The sequence below is a fragment of the Hypanus sabinus genome, chromosome 6 (assembly GCF_030144855.1).
Source record: "Hypanus sabinus isolate sHypSab1 chromosome 6, sHypSab1.hap1, whole genome shotgun sequence".
NCBI classification, from domain to species: Eukaryota; Metazoa; Chordata; class Chondrichthyes; order Myliobatiformes; family Dasyatidae; genus Hypanus; species Hypanus sabinus.
The window spans coordinates 176,955,222-176,981,243 of NC_082711.1; the positions used below are offsets into that span (position 1 = coordinate 176,955,222).

The window sequence follows — 26,022 nt, forward strand, 5'->3', positions numbered from 1 at the left end:
CCATTTTTAAGCAGGTTTCTAGAAAAACTCCAGCAGTTTAAGGTTGCTATTAATGATGTACTGAAACATAGCGTGACTTTTATGGACCTTCACTAAGTAGAAGACAGTGGCTTTTCAGGTTTATTAGCATCTGGAGCAGGTCCAGTGGTAATAATCTGAGTGTCAGTCAAGACTTACACTGGCTAAGTTGACCATTTTAAAATCAAGATGGAGATATAATGTCTGGTAATGGAAACACCAATGTCCTTGAACGGAAAACACTATAAAAAGTAATGACCCAAACCACCATGGGTAAAGCTCTCCCCACCATTGAGCACATCTACACAAAGCGTTGTTGCAGGAAAGTAGCGTCCATCATCAGAGACCCTCACCACCCAGGATGTGCTCTCTTCTCGCTACTGCCATCACGGAATAAGGTACAGGAGCCTCAGGACTCATTCCCAGGTTCAGGAACAGTTATTACCCGTCAACCATCAGGCTCTTGAACAAAGGAGTTAACTTCACTCAACTTCACTTGCCCCATGATTGAAATGTTCCCACAACCAATTTCAAGGACTTTCAATGCCTTTTCATCTCATGTTCTCTATATGCATTGTTTATTTATTTATTATTTTCATTTCTCCTTTTTATATTTGCACAGCTTGTTGTCTTTTGCACACTGGTTAAGCACCCAAGCTGGTGCAGTCTCTCATTAATTCTATTATGGTTATTATCCTATTATGGATTTATTGAGTATGCCTGCAAGAAATGAACATCAGAGTTGCAAATTGTGACATATACGTAGTCTGATAATAAATTTACTTTGAACTTTTGAACTTTAGTAATTGGACACCATGCTTGCATATGTCCTTAAATGTTACACAGGGAAAACTCAGCCACACGTCCTTGCCAAGAGACATCTGCAACAATAAAATACTGATTTTGCTTTTGAGCAGGCACTTACACACCAATTATCTCCAGTGCAATTGTAATCAATCAAATCATTCAAAGTTCAAAAGTTCAAAGAAAATTTACTATCAAAGTACATACATGTCACCATATACACAAGAAAGTCTGCAGATGCTGGAAAACCAAAGCAACACACACAAGTTGCTGGAGGAACTCAGCAGGTCAGGCAGCACCTACGGAAATGAATAAACAGTCAACTTATCAACAAAGACAGACAAACAACCAATGTACAAAAGTTGACAAATTAAGCAAATACCAAAAGAAAAACTAACAAGCAGACAAAAAATGATTAATATTGAAAGCATGAGTTACAGAGTCCTTGAAAGTGAGTCCATACCTTGTGGAGATTACAAGTAGGATGGATAAAGAGGATGCAGTGGATGTTGCATATTTGGAATTTCAGAAGGCCTTTGACAAGGTGCCACACTTGGAAAAGTGCTTACCAAGTAAAGAACCCATGGTATTACAGGAAAGTTAGTAACATGGTTACAGCATTGGCTGATTGGTAGGAGGCAGCGAGTTGGAATAAAAGGATCCTTTTCTGGTTGGCTACCAGTGACTAGTGGTGTTCCACAAGGGTTGTTGTTGGGACTGTTTCTTTTTATGCTGTATATAAATGATTTAGATGATGGAATAGATGGCTTTGTTACCAGGTTTGCAGATCATACAAAGATTGATGGAGGGGCAGGTAGTGTTGAGGAAATAGGTAGGATGCAGAAGAACTTAGACAAATGAGGGGAACGGGCAAGAAAATGGCAAATGAAATACAATGTTGGAAAATGCATGATTGTGCACTTTGGTAGTAGAAATAAATGTATGGACTATTTTCTTAATGGGGAGAAAATACAGGAATTTGAGATGCAGAGGGACTTGGGAGTCCTTGTGCAGAACACCCTGAAGGTTAACTTGCAGGTTGAGTCGGTAGTGAGAGAGGCAAATGCCATGTTAGCATTCATTTCAAGAGGTCAAGAATACAAGAGCAGGGATGTGATGCTGAGGCTTTATAAGGCACTGGTGAGGCCTCACCTTGAGTATTGTAAATAATTTTGGGCGCCTCATCTTAGAAAAGATGTGCTGACATTGGAGAGGGTTCAGAGGAGGTGCACAAGGATAATTCCAGGAATTAAAGGGTTATCATACAAGGGACGTTTGATGACTCTGGGTCTGTACTTGCTGGAATTCAGAAGGATGAGGGGGATCTCATTGAAATCATTCGAATGTTGAAAGGCCTAAACAGAGTAGATGTGGAAAGGATGTTTCCCATGGTGGGAGAGTCGAGGGCAAGAGGGCACAGCCTCAGGATAGAGTGGCGCCCTTTCAAAACAGAGATGCAGAGAAATTTCTTTAACCAAAGGGTGTTGAATTTGTGGAAATTGTTGCCACATGTGTCTGTGGAGGCCAGGTCATTGGGTGTATTTAAGGCAGAGATTGATAAGTTCTTGATTGGACATGGCATTAAAGGTTACAGGGAGAAGATCAGGAACTGGGGTTGAGGAGGAGATAGTAAAAAAGGATCAGCCATGATTAAATGACAGAGCAGACTTCATGGGCCAGATGGCCTAATTCTGCTCCCATGTCTTATGGAATCATTGGTGTGAGTGAACTCATCCACACTGGTTCAAGAGCCTAATAATTCAAAGGTAATAGCTGTTCCTGAAACTGGTGGTGCGGACGCTAAAGCTCTTGTATCTCCTTCCCAATGACAAGAGTGAGAAGAGAGCATCACCTGGATGATGGGGGTGGGGTGTTCTTGATAATAGATGCTGCTTTCCTGCAAAAGCACTCCATGTAAAATGTAAGGACATTTACAGTGAAGTACTTCACATCATAATTTTGTCTATCAATCATTTTAGGCACATATTATGTTCAACAATCAAAGACCATACGATCTTTGTGATCTTCTCTCACTCCTCTCCTTCCTCTTTTACTTATTTTTGGGATATGGGGTCATTGACAAGGACAGCATTTATTTATTTAGAGATACAGTGCAGAAAAAGCCCCTCAGGCCCAAAGAGCTAGCCACTCACCAACCCAGCTATTTAACACATGCTAACTGCTACAGTACCGTGGTAACCCCAACATTGCCAGCTAATAAGAATGTTGATATAAGCAGAGTAATCCAAGTAGTGAAGATGTGAGTTTGAGGGTTCTAGCATTTTAACACAGCAATGAGAATGGAACGACATGTTGAAGTGATGTTCAACTTAGAGGAAGACAAGCTGATGGCATTTGTGCACCTGCTGCCATTGGTTTTCTTGATAGTGAAGGTTCCAGGTTCAGGTGCTGATCTATTCTTGGAAGCTTATTCAGGCCCTCATGCTGCGGGGTCGCCTTTTGCAGCAGCCTGGGGATGATATGCTGAAGGTGGTGTGGAGCAGTGGGCATTTGTGCTGGGTTGTGGGCTGGCCACTCCTGTCGTTGCTGCCCTCCAGCGTTTGCTCTGCGGAAGACAAGTTAGACTGCATTCATCTGTGGCTGCAGTGGTACGTGATGAGGACTGCAGTGTGTCCTTGCAGAAAAGAGGCTTCAGGGCAACATCCATTGCTTCATCAATCTAAAGGCCATGACACTTAGGGACTTCGGCTAGAAATAGATATTTTGTGACTGTGTGTTATACTGCTCTCGCAGTTCTATGTGCAATTTGTGCATTGTGCCGTGTGTTGCTACTGTGCTTTGCACCTTGGTCCAGAGGAAAGCTGTTTCATTTGGCCATATCCATTCAATCATTAATATGGTTGAATGACAATTAAACTGAGCTTGAAACTCGAAATTCCTCTGGTACCCACTGCAATCAAGGTGGAGGGATGCACGTTTAGATCTTATTTTCATTTGCTGTAAGCTACCAGAGCAACTGCAAAAAACTGCAGAAAAAACAATGTCTACTACATCACCCCTTCATTGAATCAATGATATGAGCTCCTGGGTAGCAGCAGAAATCCTGATTACCAGCTTCTCTGCACCGACACTAAAAACCACAGGTGTGGTTCGGGGCAAGGAATAAGAGTTTCACTTTCTTGGTTTAAAAGTCAGAATCAGAATCAGGTTTATAACACTGGCATGTGACATGAAATTTGTTAACTTAGCAGCAGCAGTTCAATGCAATGCATAATATAGAAGAAGAAAAAAGACAAAATAAAATAATAAATAAATTGCAGTATACATATATTGAATAGATTAAAAATCATGCAAAAAAACAAAATAGTATATAAAAACATAGAAAACCTACAGCACAACATAGGCCCTTTGGCCCACAAAGCTGTGCCAAACATGTCCTTACCTTAAAAATTACCTAGGGTCACCCAAAGCCCTCTATTTTGCTGAGCTCCATGTACTTGTCCAGGAGTCTCTTAAAAAACCCTATCATATCCACCTCCACCACCATTGCTGGCAGCCCATTCCACACACTCACCACTTCCTGCATAAAAAACTTACCCGACATCTCCTCTGTAGTTGCACCAAGCACCTTAAAACTGTGCCCTCTCATGCTAGATATTTCAGCCCTGGGAAAAGGCCGCTGACTATCCACACAATCAATGCCTCTCCGCATCTTAAACAGCTCTATCAGGTCGCCTCTCATCCTCCGTCACTCCAAGGTGAAAAGACTGAGTTCACTCAACCTATTCTCATAAGACATGCTCCCTAATCCAGGCAAGTACCTTGTAAATCTCCTCTGCAGTCTTTCTGTGGTTTCCACATCCTTCATATAGTGAAGCAACCGGAACTGAGCACAGTACTCCAAGTGGGGTCTGACTAGTGTCCTATATAGCTGCAACATTACCTCTCTGCTCCTAAACTCAATCCCACGGTTGATGAAGGCCAATGCACCATATGCTTTCTTAACCACAGAGTCAATATGTGCAGCAGCTTTGAGTGTCCTATGGACTCAGACCCCAAGATCCTTATGATCCTCCACACTGCCAAGAGTCTTACCATTAATACTATATTCTGTCATCATATTTAACCTACCAAAATGAACTACCTCACATTTATCTGGGTTAAGCTCCATCTGCCACTTCTCAGCCTAGTTTTGCATCCTATCAATGTCCCACTGTAACCTCTGACAGCCCTCCACACTATCCACAACACCCTTAACCTTCATGTCATCAGCAAATTTACTGACCCATCCCTCCACTTCTTCATAAAGGTCATTTATAAAAATCACCAAGAGTAGGGATCCCAGAACAGATCCCTGAGTTACCCACCTCCATGCAGAATATGACCCTTCTACAACCACTGTTTGCCTTCTGTGGGCAAGCCAGTTCTCGATCCACAAAGTAATGTCCCCTTGGATCCCATGCCTCCTTACTTTCTCAATAAGTCTTGCATGAGGTAGCTTGTCAAATACCTTGCTGAAATCCATATACACCACATCTTCCTTCATCAAAAAATTCAATCAGACTCATAAGGCACAACCTGCCTTTCACAAAGCCATGCTGTCTATTCCTAATCATATTATGCCTCTCCAAATGTTCTTAAATCCTGCCTCTCAGGATCTTCTCCATCAACTTACCAACCACTGAAATAAGACTCACTGGTCTATAATTTCTTGGGCTATCTCTACTCCCATTTCTGAATAGTGGAACAAAATCCGCAACCCTCCAGTCCTCTGGAATCACTCCCATCCCTATTGATGATGCAAAGATCATTGCCAGAGGCTCAGCAATCTCCACCTTTGCCTCCCACAGTAGTCTGGGGTACATCTTGTCCGGTCCCAGTGACTTACCCAATTTGATGCTTTCCAAAAGCTCCTCTTTCTTAATGTCTATATGCTCAAGCTTTTCAGTCCACTGTAAGTCATCCCTACAATCGCCAGGATCATTTCCTGCAGTGAATACTGAAGCAAAGTACCTATTAAGTACCTCTGCTATCTCCTCCGGATCCATACACACTTTTCCACTGTCACACTCGATTGGTCCTATTCTCTCATGTCTTATCCTCTTGCTCTTCACATACTTGTAGAATGCCTTGGAGCCTTCCTCAATCCTGCCCACCAAGGCCTTCTCATGTCCCCTTCTGGCTCTCCTAATTTCTTTTTTAAGCTCCTTCCTGCTAGCCTTATAATTTTCTAGATCTCTAACATTACCTAGGTTTTTTGAACCTTTCGTAAGCTCTTCTTTTCTTCCTGACTCAATTTACAACAGCCTTTGTACACCACAGTTCCTGAAGCCTACCATCCTTCCCCTGTCTCATTCGAATGTACCTATGCAGAACTCAATGCAAATATCCCCTGAACATTTGCCACGCTTCTTCCATACATTTCCCTGAGAACATCTGTTCCCAATTTATGCTTCCAAGTTCCAGCCAGATGGCCTCATATTTCCCCTTACTCCAATTAAATGCTTTCCTAACTTGTATGTTCCTATCCCTTTCCAATGCTATGGTAAAGGAGATAGAATTGTGATCACTATCTCCAAAATGCTCTCCCACTGAGAGACCTGACACCTGACCAGGTTCATTTTCCAATACCAGATCAAGTACAGCCTCCTCGTGTTGGCTTATCTACATATTGTGTCAAGAAACCATTCTGAACACCCCTAACAAACTCCACCCCATCCAAATCCCTCGCCCTAGGGACATACCAATCAATATTTGGGAAATTAAAATTTCCCCTCCCACCAGGACAATCCTGTTATTATTACACAATTCCAGAATCTGTCTCCCTATCTGCTCCTCGAATATATTTTTTTAATATATATTAAAAAAAAGTGAGGTAGTGTCCAAGGGTCCAATGTGCATTTAGGAATCGGATGGCAGAAGGGAAGAAGCTGTTCTTAAATCGCTGACTGTGTGCTTCAGTACCACCTACCTGATGGTAACAGTGAGAAAAGGGTATGACTTGGGTGCTGGAGGTCCTTAATAATGGACACTGCCTTTCTGAGACACCGCTCCTTGAAGATGTCCTGGGTACTTTTTAGGCTGGTACTCAAGACGGAGCTGACTAAATTTACAACTCTCTGCGCTCCTTTCAGTCCTGTGCAGTAGCCCACCCCCTCCCCGATACCAGACATGATGCTCTCCACGGTACTGCTATAGAAGTTTTTGAGTGTATTTGTTGACATACCAAATCTCTTGAAACTCCTAATGAAGTATAGCCACTGTCTTGCTCTCTTTATAACTGCATCGATATGTTGGGACCAGGTTAGATCCTCAGAGAACTTGACACCCAAGAACTCGAAGCTGCTCACTCCCTCCACTTCTGATGCCTCTATGAGGATTAGTATGTGCTCCTTCGTGTTACCCTTCCTGAAGTCCACAATCAGCTCTTTCGTCTTACTAACATTGAGTGCCAGGTTGTTGCTGTGACACCACTCTGCTAGCTGGCATATCCCACTCCTGTACGCCCTCTTGTCACCACCTGAGATTCTACCAACAATGGTTTTATCATCAACATATTTATAGATGGTGTTTGAGCTATGTCTAGCCACACAGTCATGGGTATGTAGAGAGAAGAGCAGTAGTCTAAGCACACACCCCTGAGATGCACCAAAGTGCACTGATTGTGGTCTGCTGGTTAGGAAGTTGAGGATCCAATTGTAGAGGGAGGCACAGAGGCCCGTGTTCAACAACTTCTCAATCAGGATTGTGGGAATGATGGTATTAAATGCTGAACTATAGTCGATGAACAACATCCTGGTTTTCTGGTATAGGCCTGGATCACCAGACTCGAATGCCACAGATCTAGCCTTTAGCAGATGATGTACCTCCTGGTTCATCCACATGGGTTTTAATGAAGTCGGTAACAACTGCAGCACAATCATCCAAGTTCGAAGATGAATCCCTGAATACAGTCCATTATTAGAGAAAAACAATTGGACTCTGGACTCACAAAGGGTTAATTTCATTCCGGGATTCTTTCCTCTAAGTTTCAATGCTTTGTTTGGGAAAGTGACTGATAGAAAGTATAGCACATATGTTTATTATCCAATCAACCAGCCAAGAGTTATCTTTAGCTCCTTAAGAGACGGTAAGGAAGGAAGAAGGAGCATACATGCAAGCCACAGTAACATAATACCTATTGTATTTTGACAAAAAGCCACGGGTTCTTCAAAGACGAAAAACTAACAGAAATCTACAGTCACTGTCTCATGGAGTCCCTCTGTAGGAAAACAGCTCTGCACATATTTTTAACAAAGTCACAAGTGATTGGTCTAAACAAATATATAAAAGTTCCAAGGAAAGATAAAGGGCACTATTCTCAGTTCACTACAGAAACAATTTGGAATGCTGACCACTTAACAAAAGAAGTAAGAGAGGGAGCAGGAAATATGATACGTCTGATTGTTAATAGCAAAACTTACAAGCCAAAATATCTTTACTTCAAGATCAGACTGCACATAAAATAATAGCTAGTCTGCAGAATTTGTACTTCAGCCCATTTAATCATTTACTTCACAGAGTGAACCAAAATGTAGATTTATTGTTTGTTATGAATTAGCCTGGTGCAGATTATGCTCTGAGGATTAGAGAGGAGCTGTTGGGTAAATGAAAAAGAATAGTTACTGAGAAATTAGTGCACTCTGAACTGGTACAGATGTGATGAGTGGAATGGCCTCCTTCTACATGATAAGAAGAAAGAAAAATATTAAAAATATATAAAATTATATTTCACTGGAATGTGTAAAAAAAAAGAGCATTTAAACAAATGTAGTGTGTTTAGAAAATACAGTTACTGCAATAACTAATTGGAGCAAATATATTCCTAAGTAAACTTGAGATTTTTAATTCATTGCTGGATCATAAAGTCCCATACGTTTATAGACCTAATTGACTTCCAATCAAAAAGAATAAATGGGAAAGGAAATTTTCCATTGGAATTCTGAACTAGGTAATGAACTAGATTGAATTCATTTGTCTGGCTCAAACTAGCTTATCAGTATATTGTATAGCTATGAAATTCCATACAGCTAACATTCTTAAACTAAACAATACATGAACTTTGAATACTCTTTGGTTCAGTGTGCTTGAATCTAATTGAACAAATTTCATGACAAGAAACCCAACTGTTATTGGAAAGATCAAATCTGTCTGCCCAGTAATAGGTTAAGGTGGTTTTAAGCTCAGCATCTCTAGAAACAGCATTGTTTCACATTCCACCATCTTCCTCCCACCATAACATAATGTTGTAGCTCAATATTTCCACACTCAAATCTCCTGAACTTCTAAACACAGTAATGTTAAAGCTGTTAGAGAAATGCTTTACATCGCCAGTGATCGTAAAATCTGGGTTCAATTTCCGCCTCTGTCTGTAAGGAGTATGCACGTTCTCCCTATGACTGTGTGGTTTCCTCTGTGTACTCTGACTTCCATCAACGTGCTGATAACATACGGATTAGTAAGATATGGGCATGTTATGTTGGTGCTGGAAACACGATGATGCTTGCGGGCTGCTCCCATCAAATCCTCAGAATGTTTGGGTTGTTGACACAAACGTAATATTTCTCTGGATGTTTCAATGTTTCAATATACATGTTACAAATAAAGTTAATCCTCTTTTATCCTTTTTGATTCAAGAGCAAAATTTATCCAATGTGTTTGAACTTGCCACACAGGGAGCAATGCTTCTAGTTCCATGGTGGTAAAGTTTTGCAAGTATACCAAAATGCAATTGCAAATTTACAATAAGTTTTTGACAATTCAAATCTCACCAGGGTGCAATAAATGTATTAATTTATGTGGAGTAAACAGTGATCAATCGGCTCATCGAGATTCTCCAGGCAAAAAAAGACATCAACTATTTCCAAAATGGCTTACATTTGACTCCACAATCCTTGGCCAAGCAAAGAAATGTTACAGAGGGACAATTAGAGTCAGGCAATAAATGCAGCCTTGCCACCAAAACCTACAAATAACAGGAGACAGCTCACTATACATATGTGTTCTTTTACACAAGTCAGTAAACTTTAAATAAACAAGTAAATAAAATGAAAGAAAAAAAAGTCGTAAGTGTTGGAAATGCCTAAGAGAGGCGTTAAATCTTTTGCATGCTGACATCTGAATGCATTACAAAAAAATAGTTTATAAAGTGCCAAGGACATCTCAAGGTTCTCCTGAACATTTTTTTTGAAATCTGGTTTGACACTTCACCAGAGTTATATTTTGTGCCCTGTCAAACCCAGCTGAGAGGCCGCCTTCCAGTAAAGCAACACACATTGGCTGCATTCCTAATCTGCATTGGAACCCACATCCCATCCCAAGCCCAAACTCCCCAGGTGATACTTGAACCCTAAGGATTTTTGTTTTTGCTATTCCAATTTCGAATAACTTTTCCTATTAAAAATACAATTACAGCAAGAGGAATATTTAACATAAAAGAAGTACGGAGATCTTGTTTTAGATGAGAGTTATTATGGTTAAAAAATACCTAAAAGTAGTTTCTGAACTGGAAATAGTACCTAGAAGTGTTTTTTGTAAGTGAAGGAACAAAAATAGAGTAGAATAACCATGTAACCCAGCTACTCAGCATTCAGCACAGGAATGCTAATTTGTAAATCCAACCCAAGAACACGCTACCTTACTTTTTAAGAGTACACAATGTCACTTGCAGTTGGCTGTTAATTTCTGGGCATGTCAACTGATTATTTTAACAAGAAACAGAAATACATTTTAGAAAGAAAACTAAACAAGGAGCAAACATCACTGAGAAAGAAGGAAAATGACAAAAATTAATCTGTTGAAATTGGCATCAAAATGTTCAGAATCAACAGGCAATAGTGAATTAAATGGTTTTGAAATTCGCTTTTCTTTGTTTTGAAATACTGCCTTTGTTCTTTACAAAGGGGATGGTATATTAAAGATTAGTCTCCTAAATAACTAAATCCTTCTGTGAAGACACTACACGATCAAATCCGCCCAATTCTGGGCTGAAGAGGGTTCTTAAAGTTTCAAAGCAGCTACACCACCAACTGCCAACAACCCCCACCCTCCACTCCAGAGCAGCCAGTCCTTTTGTAACCAAGAAATAACAACAAGAAAAGGTTCTCAAAAGGTTCTCAAAAGAAACAGGAGATACTGCAGACTGCAAGGAGATAATGACGCTTCAAACAGAGTAGAAGTAGGAAGGAGGAAGGAAAAGTCTGAATGAATTTCGCCTGTCTAAAAAGCGACTTCAGCTTTTGCCACAAACTCTCATCTGTGCTTATAGAACTACAAGTGCATTCATTTGAAGGCAAAGTAACCTTTAACGAACTAGTCCTTCATCAGAATTTCTTTATGGATGTTGCTGGTTGCGTTCTGCTAAGAAACCACTGATTTTGTCATTTCTGTCAGTATTAGAGCAGGAAATACACAAAAATCCCTGTCATATGCAAATATTGCTTAATGAGAATCTTATCAGCTGTAATATTATTTAAGTTATCCAACTTAAGTCGTAAGCTAGACCCTCTACGCCATTACTGGTGTCTGTTGCATGAGCTCCATGGTGAAGCAAATTATGAATATAACATAACGGATGCACAAGTGACTTTTACAAAATGTAATTACAATGCCTCCACAGTATGGACGCAATTATTCCTTTAGCTGACAGAAGTGCAGTAGTGGCACAGTGGTTAGCACAACATTTTACGATACTGGCTATTCCCAAGTTCAATTCCCACCGCTGCCTGTAGGGATCTTTACGTTCTCGCTGTGACTGCATGGGTTTCCACCCGATGCTCCGGTTTCTTCTGGAGACGTATCGATTCGTAGGTTAATTGGTCATTGTGAATGGTCCTGTGACTAGGCTAGCATAAAACCGGGGCATTGCTGCACATCAATAAATAAATATGAATTAAGTTATTTGTTTTCACATGTAACAATATTCTGGACAGCCTGTCTTCTTTTACACACTGACTGCTTGACAATGTTTCTATGTGGTTTTTAATTGATTCTATTATATTTCTTTGTTTTACTGTGAATGTCTACAAAAAAGAAATTCAAGGTAGTATTTGATAACATGTATGTACTTTGATAATAAATTTACTTTGAACTTATAAACATTGCCCAACACTACAGCATTGTAATAATTTTTTGCATCTATTTACAGGAGCACAGTGGGAATGAACTAGCAACCAGTAGTTTCAACCTTTAATCCAGCGATACATATTTGAAGCAAAAAATAACAAATTTTACCCAATCCCAAACAAGAAAAAAATCTGAAGATGCTGGAAATCCAAAGCAACACACACAAAATGCTGGAGGAACTCAGCAGGCCAGGCAGCATCTATGGAAAAAAGTACGGTCAATGTTTCGGGCTGAGACCCTTCATCAGGACTGGAGAAAAGAAGATGAAGAGTCAGAGTAAGAAGGGAGGGAGGGGAGGAAGAAAGACAAGGTGATAGGTGAAACTGGGAGGAGGAAGGGGTGAAGTAAAGAACAGGAAAGTTGATATGTGAAAGAGATACAGGGCTGGTCATACTGATACTGCTGGAACTGAGCAGTTCGGGCAGCATTTGTGGAGGGAGAGGAGTCACTGATGTTCTGGGTCAAAAACATACACATTCAGCTCCAGATTTAAGGACGTTAGACAAATCCATGAACTACCAATATTTTTTGTTTTATTTATTTAGTGATAAAGCACGTAACAGGCCCTTCCGGCCCAATAAGCCAGCCAGCAACCCACCTATTTAACCCGAGTCTAATCACAGGACAACTTAGAATGATCGATTAACCTATTAACTGGTACGTCTTTGGACTGTGGGAGGAAACCAGAGCACCTGGAGCACCACACGGTCATGGGGAAAACGAACAAAATCTTGACAGTTTAGAATTAAACTCCAAACTCCAACACCCCGAACAGTGTCGCACTTACAGCCACACTACCATGGTGCCCTACGATTTAAAGAAACCAGAACCGACTTCAGGCTCCTCATTAACAATGAATAGAGTGTTTTGGTTGTATTTGTCTAAATAATAGAAAAGGAAAAGGAAGAAAAGAAAAGCAGGCTCCTTTCCCACACTATTTCTGAGATTCATTCAGGTCAAGGATAACAATCAGGCGCAGGACAAAGACAACTGGGGCTCTGTAGTATTTTGTTTGACAACATTCGCTTCAAAGGTAATGTGTAATGTTAGAGGATTAACGGGTTACGGCACATGAAAAACTGCAAGGATGTTCCAGTATGCAGCAGCAAAGTTAAAGCAGAGGTGATGCTCCTTCAGTAACAGTTTCCATTCAAAGTGAGGATCAACTCCAAGTCAATATCCCAAACGGAACAAACACTTTGCAAATAACCATGCTGAGTCTAGCTGGCGTGGGATATCAGCCAACGTTGTTCTGGGTTACCTTCCCACCATCTTCTATCTAAAATATTTTGTTAATATATTACTTTTCAGAATCTTTACTATCAATCATACTGCATAAATAAGCTAACACTGTTCTAAAATATGAATTCTCTTCTGTGTACTATCTCAGAAATCAGGGTGGTCCCTGAACAAAGGCACTGTATGAGTTTTGGTATGTCTTCCATTTGCATTCATTCCAATTCTGAGATGGGTGACAAAGTCAAATACACAACCAAGGTTAGGAGGAAAGTGGGTGAGCGTACACTTCCTGTCAGTTTCCTGAATGTTTCGCACGCATAGAGGAGGGTGGGTAGGATGACAGCCGGGTAGGCTTCCAGCTTGGTCTTCAGAGAATTGAACAACGTGGCCCACCAAGTGTTGGGGATGTTAAATGTGAGTAAAATTGGTTCACATATTATACCAAAGGATTTAGATCTTATGAAAACACTGACGATGGCACCTCTCCAGTGCTTTGGGGATCATCTGGAAATCCTGTAACTGAAGAGCACAGGAAGGCAGGGATCACTGGTGCATAGAGAACCATAATCTTCGTGCTCACGTTCAGGTTTTGATCCTTCAACTTCTTTTCCTGAGATGGCTGAAGGTTACGCTGGGGGCGATGATAAATTTTATGAACAATGTTGAATGTTGCCTATGCAGAATAGAGGCACCCAAGATAACAAAAGTGCCAAAATTTTCCAGTATCACACTTTCTACCATTGGTGTGGAAGGGTGACAGAAGTGGTTTGTTCAAATTCATTTCACGCGTCATGGTAGCCTATTGGTTAGCATGAAGCTATTACAGCACCAAAGACCCAGGACCATTTTTGCTGCTACCTATCAGGAGTTTGTACGTTAAACCTGTAACCGTATGGATTTCCTCTGGGTGGTCCAAAGATGTACAGGTTAGTAGGTTGATTGGCCACATGGGTGTAATTGGGCAGCGCAGGCTCATGGGCTGGAAGGTCATGTTATTGTGCTGTACCACTGAATTAAAAAATGCAGCAGGTGGTAAAGGGACCCTCTGTAAGCATTGTTCTATAATTCTGTATGCTTCAATGAATGAATCAGTGATGAGTTTTGTCTCTGGACATGTCTATACCCATATTGCAGCTCAATAATAGTGGTCAGAGTGACCTAGGTTTTGGAACAGTCTTATTTTTATTTATTTGGAGATACAGCGCAGAAAAGGCCCTTCTAACCCAATGAGCCAGACCTCCCAGCAACCTGCCAATTTAAGACCATAAGATATAGGAGCAGAAGTAGGCCATTCAGCCCATCAAGTCTCCTCCGCTATATAACCCTAGCCGAATCATAGGACAATATATAATGACCAATTAACCTACTAAACTGGTACAAATTTGGACTGTGGGAGGAAACCGAAGCACCCAGAGGAAACCAGTGTGGTCGTGGGGAGATCATACAAACTCCTTACAGACGCTGTCGGAATTGAACTCTGAATTCGGATGTCCCAAGCTGTAATAGTATCGCGCTATCTGCTATACCTCAATGGCACGCCATGGTAGAAGTGACATGAGCTCCACTGCAGCAGGATGCTTGCAGGAGGAAAAGCACAATGTTATCAGACAGAAAGGTTAAGTATTCCACCAATTACATGCCCTTGGGTAGGCCCCAGTCTGCAATGTAATTGTGTCTATGGTGAATTTATTGGTTTGAATCATAGTTTATACAGTATACTATGTTGTAGGAGTAAGATGGAGTAAAAATTGCCAAAAGCAGCCAAATTTGAGAAGATTTACCACAGTCCCTACAAACTAGCAGCTTTAAAGACTTCTGTAAGGTTTAAAAACACATATAGAGGTTGGTGATGCTCCCAGTCATTTCTGTGAATTACTACAAGATGTGGATTATGTCCATAGTATCATTGATCCTTTCTAAGACTTGAGGCATCAGCAGGGAGAACACACTATATTTATCACATCAGATTCATCTCCATTCTTAACGGTGGTCACAATTAAAGCGTCTCCGAAGTCCCCTGGTATGCCTTATTTCCAGATGTGTTTGTTAAATCTGTGTATTTGAGTCCTAGAGTTCCTCTTTGCCAAGACTTTAAATTTCAAAAGGGATATCATCAACTCCATTTCAGCTAATATATGGCCTTCTCAACCTCCGGGTGACCTAGGAATGCAGTAAGATAGTCTGTAATGGAATCAGTCAAAAACACATATGAAAGACAGAACTTTAGGGTGTTCTTCCAACTGTGCTGATTAATCCTTCTTGGGCTCTCCACTATTCGCAGCATGTGGGTCCTAGGATGCTTGGCCAGTAGATGGCCTCGGCAATGCTGGAGGATCTACAAGTGTTATCATTATCTGATATTCACTGGATATCCTATGCTCTACTCCCTTGCCCCCACTATTATCTATTCATTCTTTTTATTACAACTCAACCTTTGGATCCTTGGAAACGTGGTGGAGTTTTCAATCCAAGAGTGCCTTATATTTTTCGGTTTATTAGCTCCAAGAACTCATGGTTGTTTTCATCAACCCAGTTCTGAAACTTCAAAGCGTTCACAGGGCTTGAACTCCTAGGAATTCCACCATTATCAGCACCTGTTCAGAAAACATCAGGACTCATATAACATCTGTAAGTATCAAAGTACCAGGTCCACAGCAGACGCCATCTCACTAGCCCTTCACTCAACCCTGGAACATCTGGACAGCAAAGGTACATATATCAGGATGCTCTTTATCGTTTACAGTGTGGCATTCAATACTAACATTCCCTTAAAACTAGACCTTGCCTCAATATCTCCTTGTACAATTGGATCCTCGATTTCCTCACCTGTAGATCCCAGTCAGTTCAAATTGGCAACAACTTCTCCACAATCTCCATCAGCACAGGTGTACTACAGTGTGCTTAGCATTCTGTTCTACTTGCTTTACACTTAAGACTGTGTGACTAAGCACAGTATCAATGTCATATTTGATGACACCACTATCACTGGCTAAATCAAAGGAGGTGACAAATCAGCATTTAGGAGATAGGCTGAAAGTCTGGCTGAGTGGTGCCACAACAACAACCACTTACTCAATGCCAGTAAGATCAAGGAGCTGATTATTGACTTCAGGAAGAGTAAACTAGAAGTTCATGAACCAGTCCTATTGGGGCAATCAGAGGTGGACAGGGACAGCAACATAAAATTCCTCGATGTTATCATTTCAGCGGATCTGTCCTGGACCCAGCATGTAAGTGCAATTACGAAGAAAGCACAATAGTGCCTCTACTTACTTAGAAGTTTATGAAGATTCGACATAACATCTAAAGCTTTGACAAATTTCTGGAGATGTGTGGTAGAGAAAGAGAGTACATTGACTAGATATGCTTGGTATGGAAATACCAATGTCCTTGCACATTAAATCCTACAGAAAGTAGTGGATATGGCATGTGAAGCGCTATTGCAGGAAAGCAGCATCCATCATCAGGGACCCCCACTACTCAGGTTACGTTCTCCGCTCGCTGCTGCCAACAAGAGAAGCCTCAGAACTCAGACCACCAGCTTCAACAACAGTTATAACCCCTCAACAATCAGGCTCTTAAACCGGACAAGATAACTTCACTCAACTTTACTTACCTCGTCACTGAACTGTTTCCACAACCTATGGACTCACTTTCAAAGGCTCTCTTTCTCATGTTCTCAATACTTTTTGTTTGTTTGTTTGTTTATTTAATTATTATTATTTCTTACTTTTTCTGTGTTTTTTTTTACAGTTTATTGTCTTTTGCACAGTGGTTGTCCACCCTGTCGGGTGTGATCTTTCATCGATTCTATTATGGTTATTGGACTTATTGAGTAAGCCCACAAGAAAACTAACCTCAGGGTTGTATATTGTGACATATATCTACTTTGATAATAAATTTACTTTGAACTATGAAGCTTGTACAATTTAACAGTTTGCTTTTATAACCATATAACAATCACAGCACAGAAACAGGCCATCTCGGCCCTCCTAGTCCGTGCCGAACTCTTAATCTCACCTAGTCCCACCTACCCGCACTCAGCCCATAAACCTCCACTCCTTTCCTGTCCATATACCTATCATATACCTATTTTGTTGGCTTTAAGAAACAAAAGATCTTGAGCAACTCAAGCTCAATTCAGTGATTAGGACTTTGTCTTCAACAGCATAAAATATTTACTACCATAGGGTAATTCTGAATAAATAGTATTTATTTCTGCCTCAGAGAGTTCTAATTAGAATTACTGCTTTCTCATTGATTAATAAGATGTTAATACAAATTGCAAATTCTGAAAGCTGAGGGGAGAGATTCAAAGATTTAAATACAGGTGACCTTGAAAACTAAAGTGGTTCTCTGCATAACCTCAAAAACTATATAAAGTACTAAACAACACACACAAAATGCCGGTGAAACACAGTAGGCCAGGCAGCATCTATAAGGAGAAGCTCTGTCAATGTTTCGGGCCGAGACCCTTTGTCAGGATGAAACGTCGACAGTGCTTCTCCTTATAGATGCTGCCTGGCCTGCTGTGTTCCACCAGCATTAAAAACTTCCCAATCCTCTGTCTTTCCACTAATTTTTGCTATATTCTATGTTCTTTCTTTTGCTTTTACAATAGCTTTGTAAGCCACGGTTGTACTGTCTGAATTTCTAGCATCTTCAGATTTCCTCGTGTTTGCTCTTTAAAATACTAGACTACTGTTTTATTTTATGCGGAGTCAAAACGCCATAAGTTCTGGAAATTTGAAATAAAAACAAGATAAGAACACATTTAATACTTTACTCTCCCAATCCAGGATATGCTTTATGGTATCTGGAATATCAACAGGAAAAAAATCACTGAAGTTACACAGAACATGAATTATCCCTTCAAGATTCAAGATGGTTTAATATCATTTCCTGATGAGTTCTGATGAAGGGCCTCAGTCCAAACTGTCAACTGTATACTCTTTTCCATAGATGTTGCCTGGTCTGCTGAGTTCCTCCAGCATTTTGTGTATGTTGCTTGGATTTCCAGCATCTGCAGACTTTCTCTTATTTGTGCTTGGGGGGAAAAAAAAACTGTTTCTGAGTTTGGTGGCTTTGATGTGGATGCTACATAGCTTCCTCCCTGATGGGAGTGGGACAAACGGTCCATGAGCTGGGTGTTTATACACTCGATGTTCTTGCTGGGATATTCCCCATGAGGAAGACGTCTACGGGGCCCAGAATGAAGTAGAGGCTGTTACTGAATAAAAAATACATATTTTAAACAGTTGAAAGTTCAAAAGTTGACAGCACAGAGCAGGTTTGTGCCAAGTGCTAAATATGGAAAGACTTAAATTCATCACTACTTTCTGAAGGGCATATTAGGAGAGGCAATAAATACCCTCATCTTATACACAGATATATAAATGAAAGGACAGAGTGGGAAAAAAGGAGAGACAGATAAGGACAATTTGTTGTTTGATACATTTTCTTTATTTTTTTCTCACACTGGCACAAACCAGTTAGATTGAATGGTTCGTTTCTCTGTTGTACTCAGTGGCCACTTTATTAAGTACACCTGTAACTTGCTCCTTAATCCAATCAGCCAATCACGTGGCAGCAACTCTGTGCATAAAAGTATGCAGACATGGTCAAGAGGTTCAGTTGTTGTTCCTATCAAACATCAGAATGGGGAAGAAATGTGATCTAAGTGATTTTGACTGTAGAAAATTACTAGGGCCAGATGGTGCGGTTTGACTATCTCAGAAACTGCTGATCTGGGATTTTCATGCACAGCAGTTCCAAAATTAACAGAGAATGGTACAAAAAACAAAAAACATTCAGTGAATGGGGGGTTCTGTGGGCAAAACGCCTTATTAATCAGAGAGGTCAGTGGCCAGACTGGTTCAAACTGACAAGAAGGTGACAGTAACTCAAATAACCACGAATTACAACAGGGGTGTGCAGAAGAGCTTCTCTGAACAAACAACACACATGACCTTAAAGTGGATGGGCTACAGCAGGAGATATTGAATATAAATTTTCTGATGATACAACTATTGTTGGCAGAATTTCAGATGATGTCAAGAGGGCATACAGAAGCAAGATATATCAACTAGTTCACTGGTTGCAGGAACAACATTGCACTCAATATCAGTAAGATGAAAGAATTGATTATGAACGTCAGAAAAGGTAAGATGAGGGAACATTCAAACATACACCAGTCCTCGTGGAGGGATCAGAAATGGAAAGAGTGAGCAATTTTACATTCCTGGGTGTCAATATCTCTTATGATCTATCCAAGACCCAACATATCGATGCAGCTACAAAGAAGGCATGGCAGTGGCTCCATTTCATTAGGAGTTTGAGAAGATATGTTATGTCACCTAAGACATTAACAAATTTCTGCAGGTGCACCATAGAGAGTATGGTAACTGGTTGCATCACTGTCTGGTATGGAGGGCCACTGCAGATAATGGCTGCAGAAATTTGTGAACTTAGTCAGCTCTATCGTGGGTACTAGCCTCCGTAGTATCCAGGATGTCTTCAAGGAGCGATGCCCCAAAAAGGCAGGATCCATCGTTAAAGACCCACATTACCCAGGATGTGACTCCTCTTATTGCTACCATCAGGTAGGAGGTACAGAAGTGTGAGGGCAGTCACTCAACAATTCAGGTACAGCTTCTTCCCCTCTGCCATCTGATTTCTGAATGGACATTGAACCCATGAACACTACCTCACTACTTATTTATTTTGATTTTTGAACTTCTTATTTAATTTAACTATTTAATGTATATATGTATGTATGTGTGTATGTACATATATATAGTAATTCACATTTTTCTTTTTCTCTTTTATTATAAAGACAACAAATTTCATGACATATGAGGGTGATATAAAATATGATTCTGATTCTGACATACACTCAGTGGCCATACAGGAAGTACCTAATAAAGTGGCCATTGAGTGTATGTAACAGATCACTAATGCATCCTACTTCTCAAGTACGATTTCCAAACAAATGGCAAAATATAAGGTTCAATTGAGCCAGACAATGTAATTCACTACGGAACTTCCTTCAATGAACAACGATTTACACTACACCACTGCTACTATTGTAGTAAACTACATTTTAAATGCATCTTAGTGAATTTACTGTTAGGACTAAGATGGTTCTGAAGTTGAAAGGACTTTGTATTGATAAGTACTTTTAAAGATTGATACTTTGCTATGTTTACCCTAAGCTCAATGCTGCCTGTTAGTGGATGACTAGAAGATAAACTACAGGACTACGGAGAAAATTCTGCCAATATTCCAAATTCTCTGTGCTCTGTAGTTTCCCGGAGATCAGGAGCTCCCCACACTGGTGATGCAAAGTGGGGAACATACAACAAATCAAATCAATCTAGGATTAGGGCGCCACTGCAGAATCAGAATCATGTTTAATATCACAAGCATACGTCATGAAAGTCCTTGTCTTATGGCAGCAGTACAGCACAGTACATAATAATAAAAAACTATAAATTACTATACAAATTCGGGTTAATTGGGACAGTTCGACACCAGTCCATTCTGGCCTAATTAAGTGGCTGTCCCAATTAGCCTAAGTTTCATGATAATAGCTAAAAGGTATAATAGACAATAGTAAAAGATAAGGAACCATTTAACTGAACAACAATCTATGTATTTAAATGGAAAACAGAACAAAAGAGATGGACGCTACCAATACCTCTACAGTATTATAAAAATTATCGATGGAGAAATTAATCTACCATCTTCTTTTAATTAACTGTAATTGAACAAAATCAGCGTAGACACCTAGTATTGATAATGTAATCAATGCAATCACATCCTCCAAATCTTCATTTTCATTGTAACATTTAAGATGATTGTTGATACTTTAGAAATTCCTGACTTGTTAAAATCATAAAATACTTTCATTTTCACTCCCGGCCGTTTCTGGCATCTTCAAGCCTGAATACTTGAAACTGCAGTGAACAAAACAGTTCTGAATTGCCTTACTGCTTATTTCAATGACAAAAGCACCTAATTTTGAATACAAATACACACAACTGACACAATTTAAAAACTGTTTGCTCGAGCAAGGTATAATATCTAACAGCCACACAAATGCATATGTTTGACACTAGTTAGAAACTGTTGAGCAACAATCTTCTGTCCTAATTAAAATGCAATGTCCCAAATAAATGGCTGCCCCAATTAACTAATGGTACAATTAACTGGAATCTATTGTATATGAAAAATTAAATAAGTAGTACAAAAAGAGAAAAGAAGTAATTAGGTAGTGTTCATGGGTTCAATATCTGATGGTGGAGGAGAAGCAGCTGTTCCTGAAATATTGAATGTGTGTCTTCAGCCCGTACCTCCTCCTGGATGTTAGCAATGAGAAGGGGGCTGTCGTGGGTGAAGGGCAATGACATTTGTCGCCTTTCTGGGGCATTGTCTTTTGAAGGTATCCTCGATGCTGGGGAGGCTAATGTCCATGATGGAGCTGGCTGAGTCCTCATGGTACATCTGTAGAAATCTGTGTCGTTGGTGACACACCAAGTCTCCTCAAACACCTAATGAAACATAGTGTAACTACTGCCGTACCTTCCTTGTAGTTGCATCAAATGTGCTGCACCCAGGCTAAATCTTCAGAGATGTTGACACCCAGGAACTTGAAACCATTCAGCCTTTCCACTGCCTATCTCTCAATAAGGGCTAGTGTGTGTTTCCTCAACTTCCTGAAAACCACAATCAATGCACTTTGACACTGGGATTAGCTCCAGTACAGATTAAATCGCCTTTTATTTCAGATATGGGGCAGGAAGGTAATGTATGGGGTAGTGCGGGAGCACAATCACTTTCAGAGCCAACTGGAAGATTGGGGTTCATGATCGCATTGGTTTACTCCCACATTCCAAAGATGTACTGTTAGGATTAGTGAGTTGTGGTCATGCTACCTTGGCACCAGAAGTGCAGTGACAGCTGTGCGCTGCGCAGCACAATCCTCGCTGATTTAATTTGATCCAAACGATGCATTGCACGGTATGTTTCAAAGTGCATGTGACATATCTTAAATATTCATTATGTTAGAAACTGCCATGCATCACAGGTATGAGGCAGAGGCCATCACATCACCATCTTTGGCAACTAATTAGTTTAGCTGGGTGAAAATGCTAGAATATTGATTATTTATTGAGAACGCTCCACTGGGAAGCCATTCAATAATACTCTTTAAAAGTTGCCAAATCAGTGGCCACATAAATACGGAGTTTGGAGAGGAAAAGATTATTTCTTTATATTGTGTCAAATGCAATTATTCAGTCTGTATAGAATTCACTAAAGTAAATGAGGTTTAGCCAGATGTTCAATTTAAAATCTGAAAGAATGCTCATGAATGAAACCTAACTCCTTGGCTTGGTCCCTATCTGTCAGTGCTGCAAATACAGTGCTAAGCTTCTTATTGCCTCCAAACATCATCGTCCAGTCCACAGACAAAAAGCATCTTGGAGTGTTAAAGCTGTATGGGATCATTACTATTTCTTTCCTCCAGTATTTTCCCTTTATGTTTCGAGAGCTTAATTTTTGCTTGGGGCAAGGTTTTATGGGCACCAGTTAGCTCCATGTCCAATCTTCAACCGCGAATCTTAACTGCAGGCTGTTCCTCTTTAAGTGGCATCACTGTCAAGTTGCCACTTACTAGTTTCATCAGATAGTGACACACTCAAACATAGAACATAGAATAGTACAGAAACAGGCCCTTCAGTGCTCAACGTTGTACTGAACCAATTAAATTAGCAATCAAATGACTAACTAATCTTTTCTGTCCACACAATGTTGATACCTTTCCAATTTTCTCACATTCATGTGCCTATCTAAATGTCTCTTAAAAGTCTCCACCACTATGCCAAGCAGCACATGGCCCACCATTCTCTGTAAAAACTTGCCCCTTGCGTCTCCTTTGAAATTATTTCATCTCACCTTAAATGCATGCCTTCTGGTATTAGATAATTCAACCCTTGGAATAAGATACTGCCTGTCTACTCTATCTATGCCTCTCATAATCTTACAAATCTCTATTACGGGCATTACCAACCTGAGGTCCACAGACCCCTTGCTTAATGGTATTGGTCCACAGCATAAAAAAGGTTGGGAATCCCTGCTCTATCAGATCTCCCCTCAGCCTCCACCACCCCAGAGAAAACAACCCAAGTTTATCCACCCTCTCATTATAGCACATGCCCTCCATCCACACAGCATCCTGGTAAGCCGCTTCTGCATTCTCTCCAAAACCTTAACATCTTTCCTAAAATGGGTGACCAAATGTTCTCAAAAACATTTAAATTCATACATTTGTGTGCAAGGATATTGGGGTGAGGGTGGGCTTGCACTTGCGCATGCACACACACACACACACTCACTCACTCACTCACCTTTGCACGGTGATTAGGAATGGGAACACCTTTCCCTTGGACATGAAGGTGTCATTTGGTCAAAACCAGCTAAATCAACACAGATTTTATAAAACCATTCTGATCTATGTAGATTAATTCTATGCACAGTACTGTCTTTAGATACTAAACATATCTTCTGTTTGAAGAGTGTGAAATGAAAAATATTATGAGAAACTTTTTTGTTTTAAGTTCAGAGAGATTTGAAGCCCTACGTTTCCAAGTGTTGGTCTTCTGAAGGACTTTAAAAACTTGCTTATTCACTCCTTGTGGGTACCAGACGGCAGATCCATTGATGAATGGTTACCCAGCTGTGTACTGCTATCTTTCAGGAAACCCCAAATTTCACTGAATTCATTCCCTAAACCTTGAAATAACTTGTAAATCATTTTCAATTCTGACTCCGAAATAACAACTGAATTTGTATACATTATATCTATTTATACAGGATTTGATTAACAGTCTGCACCTGGGACTATGATTTTCAATGCATTCCAGGCCTCAGGATAGTGAGATATATATTTAATATATATTTCTGGGTACATTATATTCCTTTGGAACTGCGTCTTTCCCCAGATGTTTAATAGCGAAAAAAAAGCTTAGCATTTGGGAATTTACTATTTTTTCAAAAGATATAAATAAATGTAGGAAGGTGAATACAGAGGAAGTACAATAGTTGCGCCGCTGTGCTGGAGGGGTGGGAGGAAGACAACTTTCTTAAGACTGTCACGTCAAGATCAGCAGCCAGCCTGACTGTATTCCCACTGCAGTAATCATTCAAATACTCACTTCCAGAAAAATAGGGAGGAAAGAGAATGCCGGGGCAAAGAAATCCCAGCAGACAAAATGAAAACAAATTAAATGTGCCATTATAAAATGCAGATGCTGTAAAGAAAATAAACTTGGCAAGATTTACTGGTCTTTGTGAGGATCAGGCATCTGTGGAAAAGACATCAGTAGCTACTCCCAGGTAATACCATTCCAAGGCCACACTCTCTCTGTATCCAGCTCTCTCCCTGCTCTCTAATAGCTGTAAGCTCATTTATTCTCTGTCCGAGAACAGGGTCGATAGAGACTATGTGAAAATGGCAATCTGCCAGGTCCTTCTGAACAAAGGCACAGAGACGATGAAAAGAAGGATTTAAACTTTCTGAGTTCCATGGCACTCAAACATTTTAAAGAATTAACTCCTGAAATTCTGGAGATTTCTTTTCAGAAAGATATTAATAATATTTAGGATTGTAATGCAAAGGCCTGGAATTTCTTCTAAATTTCTGTCCAAAATCTAAAATTACTCCAGTTGTTTCTGCAGGTGAGAACACAGGCCCCAGTACCTGCAGATGACACTGTGGAGATGGAGCCTGGCAATGCAGCTGCCTGTGTTGGTAATGCTGCTGATCGGAGACCAGAAAAGCAATAGCTATGGCCAATGATAGAAGGTACAATGACAACCTTCTGGAAGAGCCAGGGCCCCGATCATGGACACCACTCTCTCTCCTTTCACCACACTCTGTAATAGATCATCTAGACCATATGCCAAAGGAAGCAGAATTAGGTCTTTTGATCTAGTGAGTCTCCTCTTCCATTCTGTCATGGCTGATTTATTATCCCGCTCAAACCTATCCTCCAATAACCTTAGATGCTCTTACTAATCAAGAACCTATCAACCTCTGCTTTAAATATACCCAGAGACTTGGTCTCCACAAACTTCTGTGGCACAATAAACTGGCTAAAGATATTCCTCATCATCTCTGTTCTGAGACTGTATCCTTTGGTCTTAGACTCTCCCACTATAGGAAACACCCTCTCCAATTTCACTCTATCTAGGCCTTTCGAAATCCAATTGGTTTCAATGAGATATCCTCTGACACAGGAGTGCTTACTGGATCTTGCTGTGTACATCAGACAACACATTTCTTACATTAAAATTTCCAGTGGCTTGAAGCAATTTGGGATGGATAGAGGCCCTGAAAGGCACTGTAGAAACACTAAGCTTTATATCACAGTCCAGTTATTTCCATGCTCAGTATTATGCCTTTACTTTTTATTATTTGCATGATTTGTCTTCATTTGCACTTTGATTGTTTGTTTGTCTTTATGCATAGTTTTTCATAAATTCTATCTTTTTCTTGTAAATGCCTACAAAAATGAATTTCAAGCTAGTATATGGTAACATATACTTATTTCAATAATATTTATTTAGTTAGAGGTCCAGTGCAGAACAGACACTCAGCTCAATGAGCTGCACCGCCCAACCACCACCAATTTAACCCTAGCCCAATCACAGGACAATTTACAAAGACCAATTAACCTATTAACCAGTACGTCTCTCGACTATAGGAGGAAATTGGAGAACACGGAGGAAACCCACACACTCATAAGGAGAACGTACAAACTGCTTACAGACAGC

At 40.2% G+C, this 26,022-nt stretch overlaps 1 protein-coding gene across 3 annotated transcripts in view; it reads right to left on the minus strand.

Moving 5' to 3' along the window:
* The window catches only part of bcas3 (BCAS3 microtubule associated cell migration factor), a 915,794-nt gene that overhangs the window by 496,611 nt on the left and 393,161 nt on the right, over positions 1-26,022 (minus strand). The gene's annotated exons all lie outside the window — the stretch shown is intronic.